The sequence below is a fragment of the Rhyacophila brunnea genome, unplaced genomic scaffold (genome assembly GCF_057557595.1).
Source record: "Rhyacophila brunnea isolate RB1 unplaced genomic scaffold, BYU_Rbru_1.0 scaffold_73, whole genome shotgun sequence".
NCBI lineage: Eukaryota > Metazoa > Arthropoda > Insecta > Trichoptera > Rhyacophilidae > Rhyacophila > Rhyacophila brunnea.
This window is the reverse complement of record NW_028233343.1, coordinates 1,144,681-1,155,396: the sequence shown is the minus strand read 5'-3', so window position 1 is coordinate 1,155,396 and position 10,716 is coordinate 1,144,681.

The following is a 10,716-nucleotide window of genomic DNA, read 5'->3' as shown; positions in this document are numbered from 1 at the left end:
TTTTTGGTATTTTTTATAATCTGTTTATAAAAATAATATATAATGTGAGAAAGTATAAAATCTTCCAATCAATCGATACAAAAATGTAATTCAATAAAAATTTTTTGTGTACATAAGTATTTCGACAATTTACCATCTAATACAGCTTAGATGTCTCTAATGCAATATAAACGGTCTAAATTTTTTTTCCAAAGCACTTTAATAAATCATTAAATGTATTAAACAGTTATTTTCGGTAATTTATTCGAGTTTCATGTAAACATAAATAATAATAAAAATTAGAAGCTTTCTATAATATAATTACGCACAGAATTAAAACATTGCGTAAAGAATATAAAAAAAGATAATAAAATATTATAATTCCATATTTATTTTATGACACATAACTTTATTTTTATATGCTTATAATTATTTTTCATGGAACTACAAATCGCAAACGCTTCATAAATTTTTTTGTTTGACTCTTCAACTATATACAAATTTTTATGCAGAATTTTATTTTTACAATATAGTACAGCTGAAATAAACTCTTAAAATAGGTAAAAATGCTCTATTCAAGCAAGATTAGCCTTTTTTTTCAAAAATTCATATATTTCATATTATAATTTTAGAGCCACCTTAATTTATTGTCATATATGATTTTCTCATCAATGCGCGCCTCATGAATATTTCACATTACAATTTTAGAGTCGCCTTAATTTAATGATATATATAATTTTCTTTCTAATTCACGCAGCTTGCGGCTTCACATATTTATAAAAACAGCTACTGGTCTTTAATCTATAAATATCTTTAAACATTGGCCAGTTTTTGTTAACTTTTCTCAATTGAAGTTGTAATATTCACTCGGTTGTTTTTGAATCAGGAAAAAGACACCATTAATTAAATATAACAGTGAAATCAGGGCAAAAAAAAAGCAGACAAATGGTTTCTAGATCCGCATTTGAAATAGTATACAATTTTCGGATCAATGTATTATCTATTTTTAAATACCTCTTTTCATCAAATGTTGAAATTTTTTAAAAATTAATTGAAAAATCTTATTATCTTAAATATTCTAACATAAAAATGTATGTTACTGTGAAAATATTTTTGATTAAGAATACCTGACTAACATAATACTACGTACATATGAAATTTTGGTATAAACTTACATTTTATAGGTAAGATATGTAATTTTTTAAAATGTAGAAATTCTATGGCTATTTAGCAAGACACAAAAAATATTTAGCGTTAATATTTAAAATCATTCTAGCATACTTAAATCTAAATTAATGTCTGCCATACTCTTAAGTTCACTCGGATCCCTTTATTAGGCTTTCTACCAACATTTAGTGTCTAGGAGTTGTATATTTATGGTTTGAAGTGCTTATTATTGGTCATTAGGGGATTTTAAATGATTTTTAAGTGTATAATATAATTTTTTGTAAAACCACATCGCAATTTAATGCTTCATTGTAAGAATTTACTCTATTTTTTCTGATTCTATATTCTTTATTTAAAAGTACGAATACCTACCTATAATTTTTAAAAATATTCAGTCAGTAATCAGGTTAATAAAGTTTGAGGATATTAAATCCGTGTATTATATCTCCCATATAATAACCTCAAAGGTATTTTATCATTTATTTCATGATTATTTTTGGTATTTTTTTTCCTACAGATTTCACACAATTTTATTTTGCCAATTTTTAAAGTTTATGAAAGTAAAAATATAGTTATAACAGCGGTTTTTAAAAAAATATAACGCCTTTTAAACTTGAATCAGTATTAGTCTACAGCAGAAAATTTGTTTAATAATATGTATTATTTTTTTATTTAAATCCGTTTTTAACTATGCGATCATATTAAACATATGCGTAAAAATTCGTTATATTTAGAAGGCTATTTTTTTTAAAATGATATTGAAAATTTAGTCTTATGTGCGAAAAGGTTCTGTAATATAGCTGTTCAAAAAAAACCAGCTAGATATGTTCAAAATACAAGGCAATCTAGATAAATATAATAAAAATTTTGTATGTTTGACGAATCAAAATAATAAAATTCCGTTTAGTATTTATCACTATCGTCGGGACTACATGAAGTTCTCATTAATATCTAACTTTATTATTTCTTGATCATGCAACATCTTATGGAGAATCAACAAGAACTAAATAAATATAATAATAACGATAATCATAATGAAGGAAAATAGTTAAAAAATCAGAAACTGAATATTTAAGGATAAGTAATGAATATTGTTTCAAAAAGTTATCTAAAAAGCACACATGTATAATTTTAATATTTTGAAATTATTTTATGCTTTTAGCCAACATAAAATCATTACTTTCAATGAACATTAATAAAAAACCATGGTTAATAATTTCATGTTAGTAATCGTAAAAACCGATATTTTAAAAGATCATGATTATGTATTTCTTTTTGATAAAAGATCAGCTTATAAATTCTTTTATCATAGGGACTTTCTTTGAAATCATAGTGAAATAAGGAATTGTTTCAATTTCGCATTACAAATTTCGAATTTGATGCCCCTATCTTAAACATGAAATGTACAGCATGTCTTATAGAAATAAGCGACAAAATCAAAGAACACTATAAAACAGATTTACATGCCATAAATGTCAACAGAAAGATAAACAACATACCACCATTACAAAGTTTAGAGAATATTACGGAAACAAGTAAAGATATAGAAGAAGTATGTACCACAAAGAAAAATAAATTACACAAGTGTAACAAACAGAAAAATGAATCTGAGGTAGAGATTATAGCAGAAAATGAATGTTTTATCTGTGATTTAATTTTTGATAAAAAAGGATATATGTTGGATCATTTGAACATACACGGAATAGATACATCACAATACAATTCCTATCGTATTTTATTGAATGACCAAAAATGTGTGTTTTGTGGTTTATCTGTAAAATCGAAATTCATTCTAAAAAATCATATGCTTAAAGTACATGTGCTTAATCAAAATCATAAAGACTCTTATGCTGATATTAAACCTAGTGAAATTGATGCTCAAGGTGGTTTTGGATATCTAGAAAATGGTAAAGTTTTGGTGAATAAAGAATATTTATCTTTTCATAAGCCTTGTCCTAGAGAACCAATTGTTCTACGAAATAATCAGCAGATTGAAGTTGTTAGATTGAGTAAAGGTGAAGTGTGCAAAATAAGAAAAAATCGTAGAAAATTGAATCGATATGCGTTAAAAGTTAGTTTGGGCATGAATAATCAATCACATTTCACCGAACACTGGATGCAATAAAAATTAAATATTATTTCAGTTTTCTGAGCTTTATAAAATTCTATGATTATTCTAAAAATGCATCAATATTTTATCCCTTTTATGGTTGAATCTTAATAATCAATACATTTAATAAATTGTTGAAGTGAAATAATTTAATATATTCGACTTTTTCAACCACTTATAACGATTCACACCCAATCATGCTATTTTGTTTAAGTTAGTATAAAAGATACAATTGGTTTATTCTTTCATTTATGAATCACTATTTGGAATGGTGTGGTCATAAAACATCATTAGATGTATAATAAACGAGTTGGTAGTTCAACTGAGAGCAGGGGCATACACATAACAATGGGTTAGTGAAAACAATTGAATAATAATTATTAAAGCAGTAATATGCATAAATAAGGGTTTTAATGAGGATATGATACGAATAAGAATAAGTATGGCGTGCTGTGTAGACATCTCGTGTTTTTTTGGTAAAAACAGGGAAGTCATATAAAACCAGCCCTTAAAAAAAATATAAAACCATGAATATTATGCACCATAAGTTCTATATTAAGGAGTTGAATATTATAATAGAAGATGAGACAAGAAATAATGTAATAATGTTGAGAAAGACACATAATTCTATAAGTTTTGAAAGCTGAATATGTGTAGAAGAAGGCAGTTAAGAAGATGAAACAAGAATAAATGCAACAAGGTTACGAAAGCACATAATTCTATAGTTTTGAAAGCTGAATATGTATAGAGGAAGGCAGTTAAGAAGATTAGACAATAATAAATGTAAAAGGGTGGAGGGAAACACTTGATTATGTAAGTTTTGAAAGCTGAATATGTATAGAAGAAGGTTGTTAAGAAGATAAGACAAGAAATAATGCAATAATGTTGAGGAAGACACTTTAATCTATAAGTTTTGAAAGCTGAATATGCGTAGAGAACGGCTGTTAAGAGAAAGTGATTTAAATAAATTGACTAATATTGTATTTTATTGCATATACCTTTTTAAGGGTCAAAAGGGTGTTTCAAGTAATTTATAAAACCGATCCAAATACAAATTAGGGTGAAATACAGCATTCTATATTTTGTCTAATTTTAGTGCATTTTTACCTTAAAAAGTAAGAAAATCTCGGTCCTTCTATTTTATATCACAGAAATAATATTATCTCGCTAGATAGGTTTGAACATATAAAATTAACGAAGGTTTTTTTGCTTTTTTTAAATAGATCTTATCACATTATTGTTTTATGTCAAGTCTTAGTTCAATCCTGAATATGCACTTTAACCGGATCCATTTACATCTCTTTATGATTCATTGCTTTAACGAAATCAGATATTTTAAGATGGACTGTAAATTTAAACTAAACAATACCTTCTTATTTATCGGTTAATTTTGGTACTGTAATTTTAGATTATCTCTTCAAACATAACGTGATTGATTTACCATGGGCATATTATATCTAATATATTGGCTAGATCCTCTTCTTTACATCTTCTTCGATACCTCTCTTCTTTTCAAGACCTATTTATTATTTCAAGAGTTTTCCTCAACCCTATAATTGAGATATACGACTCGATATGATTTCGACTTCGATTCTTTCGGATCCCTTTTATGATATAATCCTTGTTCTATTTATAAAAAAAATACATATATATAATATGCCTTCAAAATTTTTCTGCTATTCAAAATAATTCATTATGGCATTTAATCAAAAAAAGATACTTCAAAATTATAATGAGTCGTATTTGATAGATAAATACAATTACACATTTTTTTTTATTTAAAGCGTCCAGGCCCGAAATTCCTGACAAGTTCATCGACATATCGATATTCAATATGAATGTTATTAATTTCATCCATTTCAGTTTCACTAAGCTCAATCATATACAAGTTTTCAACCAGATGCTCTTCCGAGGAGGCCTTAGGAATAATGATAATTCCTTTTTGAGTTAACCAACTTAAAATCACACAACTTACACTTTTGCCTCTTTTCTTAGCAATTTTACTCAAAGTCACATCACTTAAAAGTTTTGGACCATCGTGAGTTTGTTGTGATCCTAAAGAAGAATACGCAACGACTTGAATTCCATTTTGCTCACAAAATTTAAAAAGTGCTTCTTGCTTCAAATACGGATGCATCTCAAACTGATTTACCACTGGTTTGATAGTGCACTCAACTAAAAGTCTTTTGATGTTCTCAATTCCAAAGTTTGCAACTCCTATTGACTTAACATACCCCTTTTGTACAAATTCTTCCATTTTAGTCCATAATGGAAAAAGATTAAAGTCTTTTAAAATCGGATCTCCATTTTCAAGTCTTCTGGTATTTCCATTTTCATCATAATCGAAATTGACAGGCCAATGTATTAAATAAAGATCAATGTAATCAGTTTTTAGGTCCGATAAACTTTTTTGAATGGCTTCTTCTGGTCTATCATGAAAACTGTTCCAGAGCTTAGAAGTTATAAAAAGATTTTCTCTTTTTATTATGCCTTCTTTGTACATCTCTTGCAGTGCGTCGCCTATATCAGCTTCATTCTCATATACTGCTGCAGTATCGATGTGCCTATATCCATTCGTTATCGCCTTTTTTAATACGACTTTGACCTGTTCTTTTCCACAAATTCGCCATGTTCCTAGGCCTACTTGTGGAATTTTATTACCATCGCTTAGTCCTATCTGTTTGTGTTTCATATAAGGGTAATTATTATATTTTTTTTTGTATAATCATTTTCATATATTTTGATTTACAGACAAAAATATAATATAAATATAAAACTTGGGTTTCAATAACATCCTTGCTGAATAGAAATTCCAATTGGGAAAAAAGCTAAAACTATAGGTATTGAAAGAAATGTGTTTTTTTAAGAATATTACACGTAGAAAGATATATAGCTTGGATTAACCTGTTAAACTGCACAAAAGCATTTATATATGAAGAAAGGCGACGTCATTAGAATCAGTTTATGTACGTTAAGAATATCGATGGAAATTACAATGTATTTTCAAATAGTGGAACCGAGCATTAGAATCAGTTTATGTACGTTAAGAATATCGATAAAAATGACAATGTCTTTTCAAATAGTGGAACCGAGAATTACAATCAGTTTATAGGCATTAAAGAAAACAGTCAAAGCAGAATTAATAATTAAATTCGGTCTGTAGGGATTAAAGACATAAAATGATTAAAAATATCTTTTATAAGATAAGAAATTTAAATTAAGTCAGTTCAAGGGGATAAAAAATAACAAGAAAAATAAAATATATTTTTGAAGCGCATAAATAAGGAAATTAAATCAGTATGTAGGAATAAAAGATATTAAGTGAAATTATGATATCATTTTGAAGCGAAGAAGCCAGTATTATAATAATTTTATAGATATCTAAGAAAATTAAAAAGGTTTTTTTAGGCTTAATTAAAAATTACAATCAGTTTATAGGCATTAAAGAAAATAGTCAAAGCAGAATTAATAATTAAATTCGGTATATAGGGATTAAAGACATCAAAGGAAATAAAAATATCTTTGTTAAGACAAGAAATTTAAATCAGGGTCAATCCAGTAGGGGATAAAAAATAACAAGAAAAATAAAATATACTTTTGAAGCGTATAATAAGGAAATTAAATCAGTATTAGGGATTAAAGATATTAAATAAAATCATGATATCATTTTAAAGAGAAGAGCCAAGCATTATAATCAGTTCAAGGAAATCAAAGAAAATTAAAACTGCTTTATTTGGCTAAATCAAAAATTACAATCAACTTACAGGGATTAAATAAAATCAAAGAAAATAAAAAAAATCATAGAATCACTTTAAAGAGGAAAAATTCTCAGTAATGACCAGTTCATAAAACAAAAAATCGGTTTTTTCTTTTAAACACAGATACTACAAGACATATATCCATGCTAAAAATTGAAATGCTTTGATATGATCCTTTATTATTAAGTAATGGGTATATACTGCTTAACTATATATATCTTGTAGCGAATTCAGTCCAAAATTACAGAATATCATGCTAAAACTAAAAAAAATAATCTATGAAAAGTATTGGACAGAATCTTTGAAGTTATCAAAAGGTTACAGGGTATTATATTTTATCCGAAAAAATTATGGGGTTCCCAAAAAATCTAAATATGTAATTCAAAATAATAAATTATGAAAAATAAGAAATTTGCCTGCTTGATACTAAGCTTATAAATGCAGAAAAAAATATTTTACCAGGAATATTACATGCCCTTTTTATTATTATGTGGTTTGATTGAATTTGTTACGTATGATAATTTATAAACTAAATCATCATATCTTTTGTATTTTCGACCACCAAATAATATTTTTTCATCATTATAATTGGTTGATATCCCCACAAGGCCATAAACTAAATGAATTGCGTTTGATATTTTATAATATCTAAGTTTAGCATTTACATACGTATCAAAAGGATACTTGAAGTTTGAAGAAATAAATAATACATATTCGATTTAAAAAAGGTATGTTTTGGTAATCACCTACTTAGATATTAAAATAAATGTTGCACCGACCTTTTTTTTGCTTGTATATATTAAAAATAAAAGCCAAAAATGGTTGGTGCATAAGTTTATTACCGGATAATTTACAAAAAAAGATGACTTTAGAGAAATCAAAATTATTTATTCAAGTGATCAACATGTGAACTAATCCATATGATACTCAATTTTGGTTTACCTTTTCAGTGATTATGTGAGGACTATAATAAAGTATTCTTTGTTGCGCATATGAGGGATAAATTGATAGATTTTACTTAATGTCATATTACACTAAGCTTACTAATCTAAAAATAATCAAATAAATTAGAAAACAAAGATATTCCGCAATAAATTGAAGTAAATAAAGATATTTATAATTGAAAAGTTTTACAATCGAAACTAATTTTATTTAAGTTTTTAATATTTTATATTATACTTGAAGGTGGCGTCATAACACATTTTAGTCAAATAATGCAAAATATTTAAGGAATATAGGAGGGAGAGAATCTACTTGACTTGCAACTTATAAACTACTACTAAAAACCATATAGAACAGTTCTAATAATCACACACATACCATAAATGATGTCAGAATAAACACAAGAAAAAATTATAGAACTGTAATTATGTTTTAAAGTATAACATAGTTTATCAAAATTAAGATTCAAAAGGCTTTATAGTTTGAATTCTCAAGACACAAGTTATTTAAAAAAAATTTAAAATCCGCAAAAAATAAATATAGGGAACTTATTGTACACAATTCAAAACTAATATATTTAACTAAAAATATCCGAATTTGTCCAAATGATGCAATCTAATTTAGTTTTTTTTGAATGTAATCTTTTATTTCTTTCTGGTTTAATTTTTTTTCGTATATTTTTTTAAATTGTATGCTATATGCTTTTGATGTAACGTATTTAATCCAATAAACATATTATATATGAAAATATTGCCTTTATTGTACTAAAGCAGATTATCGGGTTTTCTTGCTCAGTTTTTGACCATTTGCATACATTTGAAAATGTTAATTAGATAAAATATAATAGTGTTGGCACAATATAATATGATTTATATAATTTAAAGGTTTATAACGTATAAAAATATTATCATTTAAATGAATGATCTTTTGTAATAAAGAAAAGCCACTAGTATGCATAAAATTTGTATATCCGCAATGATATAGAAAAAAAAAGAATACACTTTTGACATGGAACAAAACTGAAATCAAATTTCGTTAATTTTATTTATAAACAGAAAAATTATTGCAACAAATATCAATATAGAAAATCTATACAAAAGTTTTATCCATTTAAATTGAGTTTAATAATATCAAAATCATAGAAAATTAATATCATAAAGGTTCTTTATATAATAACGGCTGGAACAAGCAAATAAAAAGATACATAATATTTTTCATGTAGAGCTAGTTTACTAGCGTATTAATTGTTTAAACAAATTATTACATGATTTTAAAGGTTGAAAAGACATGCTATATTACCACATTCAACAGATGCTTTTACATTTAAATATCCCTGTTTCCAGAAAAAATATTAACAGTGTTACTGCTCTAATTAGGCCACTGCTACAGGGAAATATCCTGTCATAACAATACTGGCTTCGATTATTTGCACCCGCGTTCTGCAAACGAGTCAAGCTATTTGGGCATCACAATCAAATTATTATTTAAAACCAAAATATTTACTTTAATGTGGTCGGCCTAATAGTATTTTTGTATCCTTTGCAACTAGGAGGCATTAATTATTCGTTTGAAATTGCAATAATAGCCTTGAATGATGAAAATTAGAACGAATATATTGTAAAAAAATTCTCTAATGTGTACTTTTCTAAATATAAATTTGTTTACATCTAAATTAAAATACAATTTATCATTTTTAATTTCAAACTAATACCTTAAGGATTTTGAACCCCATAAATTTCTCGTCATTTCAATAAGCGAAAGATAGCCCGTGAAAAATTGTACATATCTAAACTCTTAATAACGTTTATTTTTCTCAAATTACCAATTTAGGCATATAAAAAAAAGAAAAAAGAAAAACCAAATTAAATATACGAGTCAAACTATAATAAATCAACAAATAAGCTACCGTTTAAATTAATTGTATATAATATTTATGAAATCATAAAAGGTACAGGAACGAAATAATGCCACAAAAAAAATCGAGGCATATATACAAAACTTGGGATTGAAAAAACCGTTGAATTAATAGATCTCGAAAGGAGGTGAGGTATTGAAGATGACTTTGGAGAGGAGAAGATAACTGAAAGTATAAATACGCTGTACGCGCAGAGAATCAAGCAAGCTGGGCCTGAGAATAAAAACATATATTATAACTATTTTTTTAACACATAAATAAAAAAAATCCAATATTTATGGACATAATAAGTTTGGCCACGAAAAAAAATTAAAAACTAGTTTTATAAAAAAAGAGCTTTATTTATGATCTTACACCAGAGTAAACAAAAGTTCAATATCTCTCTCATTAGAATATTCATTTATCGAAGATTCAATAGCTTTAGAAAAGTTGTGCCCGTTATGTTCTAAATATTTATAAATTTTCTGCACAAACAATAGTATTTCATTTGCACCGACAACGGCGTCACTTGGTGTATCTTTAATATCAAAATTAACAATCCAACAATTAGAAAAACTAGGTTCTGGATTCGAATGTTCTCTATTTAAAAAAATATTTTCTTTCGATGTTACATAATCGAACACTGCCTTGAAGCATCGTTCCTCACACGTTATAATTAAATCAAAAAGTTCTGCCAAGTTACCATTACTACGTTTATTGGAATATTCGAATATATTTTCTGGTGACTCCTTAATCGAAATATTTCTTTCCATTATGTGCAACATACCAATATCTCTATAGAATTTTTCATTTTTACTTACTAGATCATCATAAATATCTGAATACTTTACGGTAGAAAAGTCATA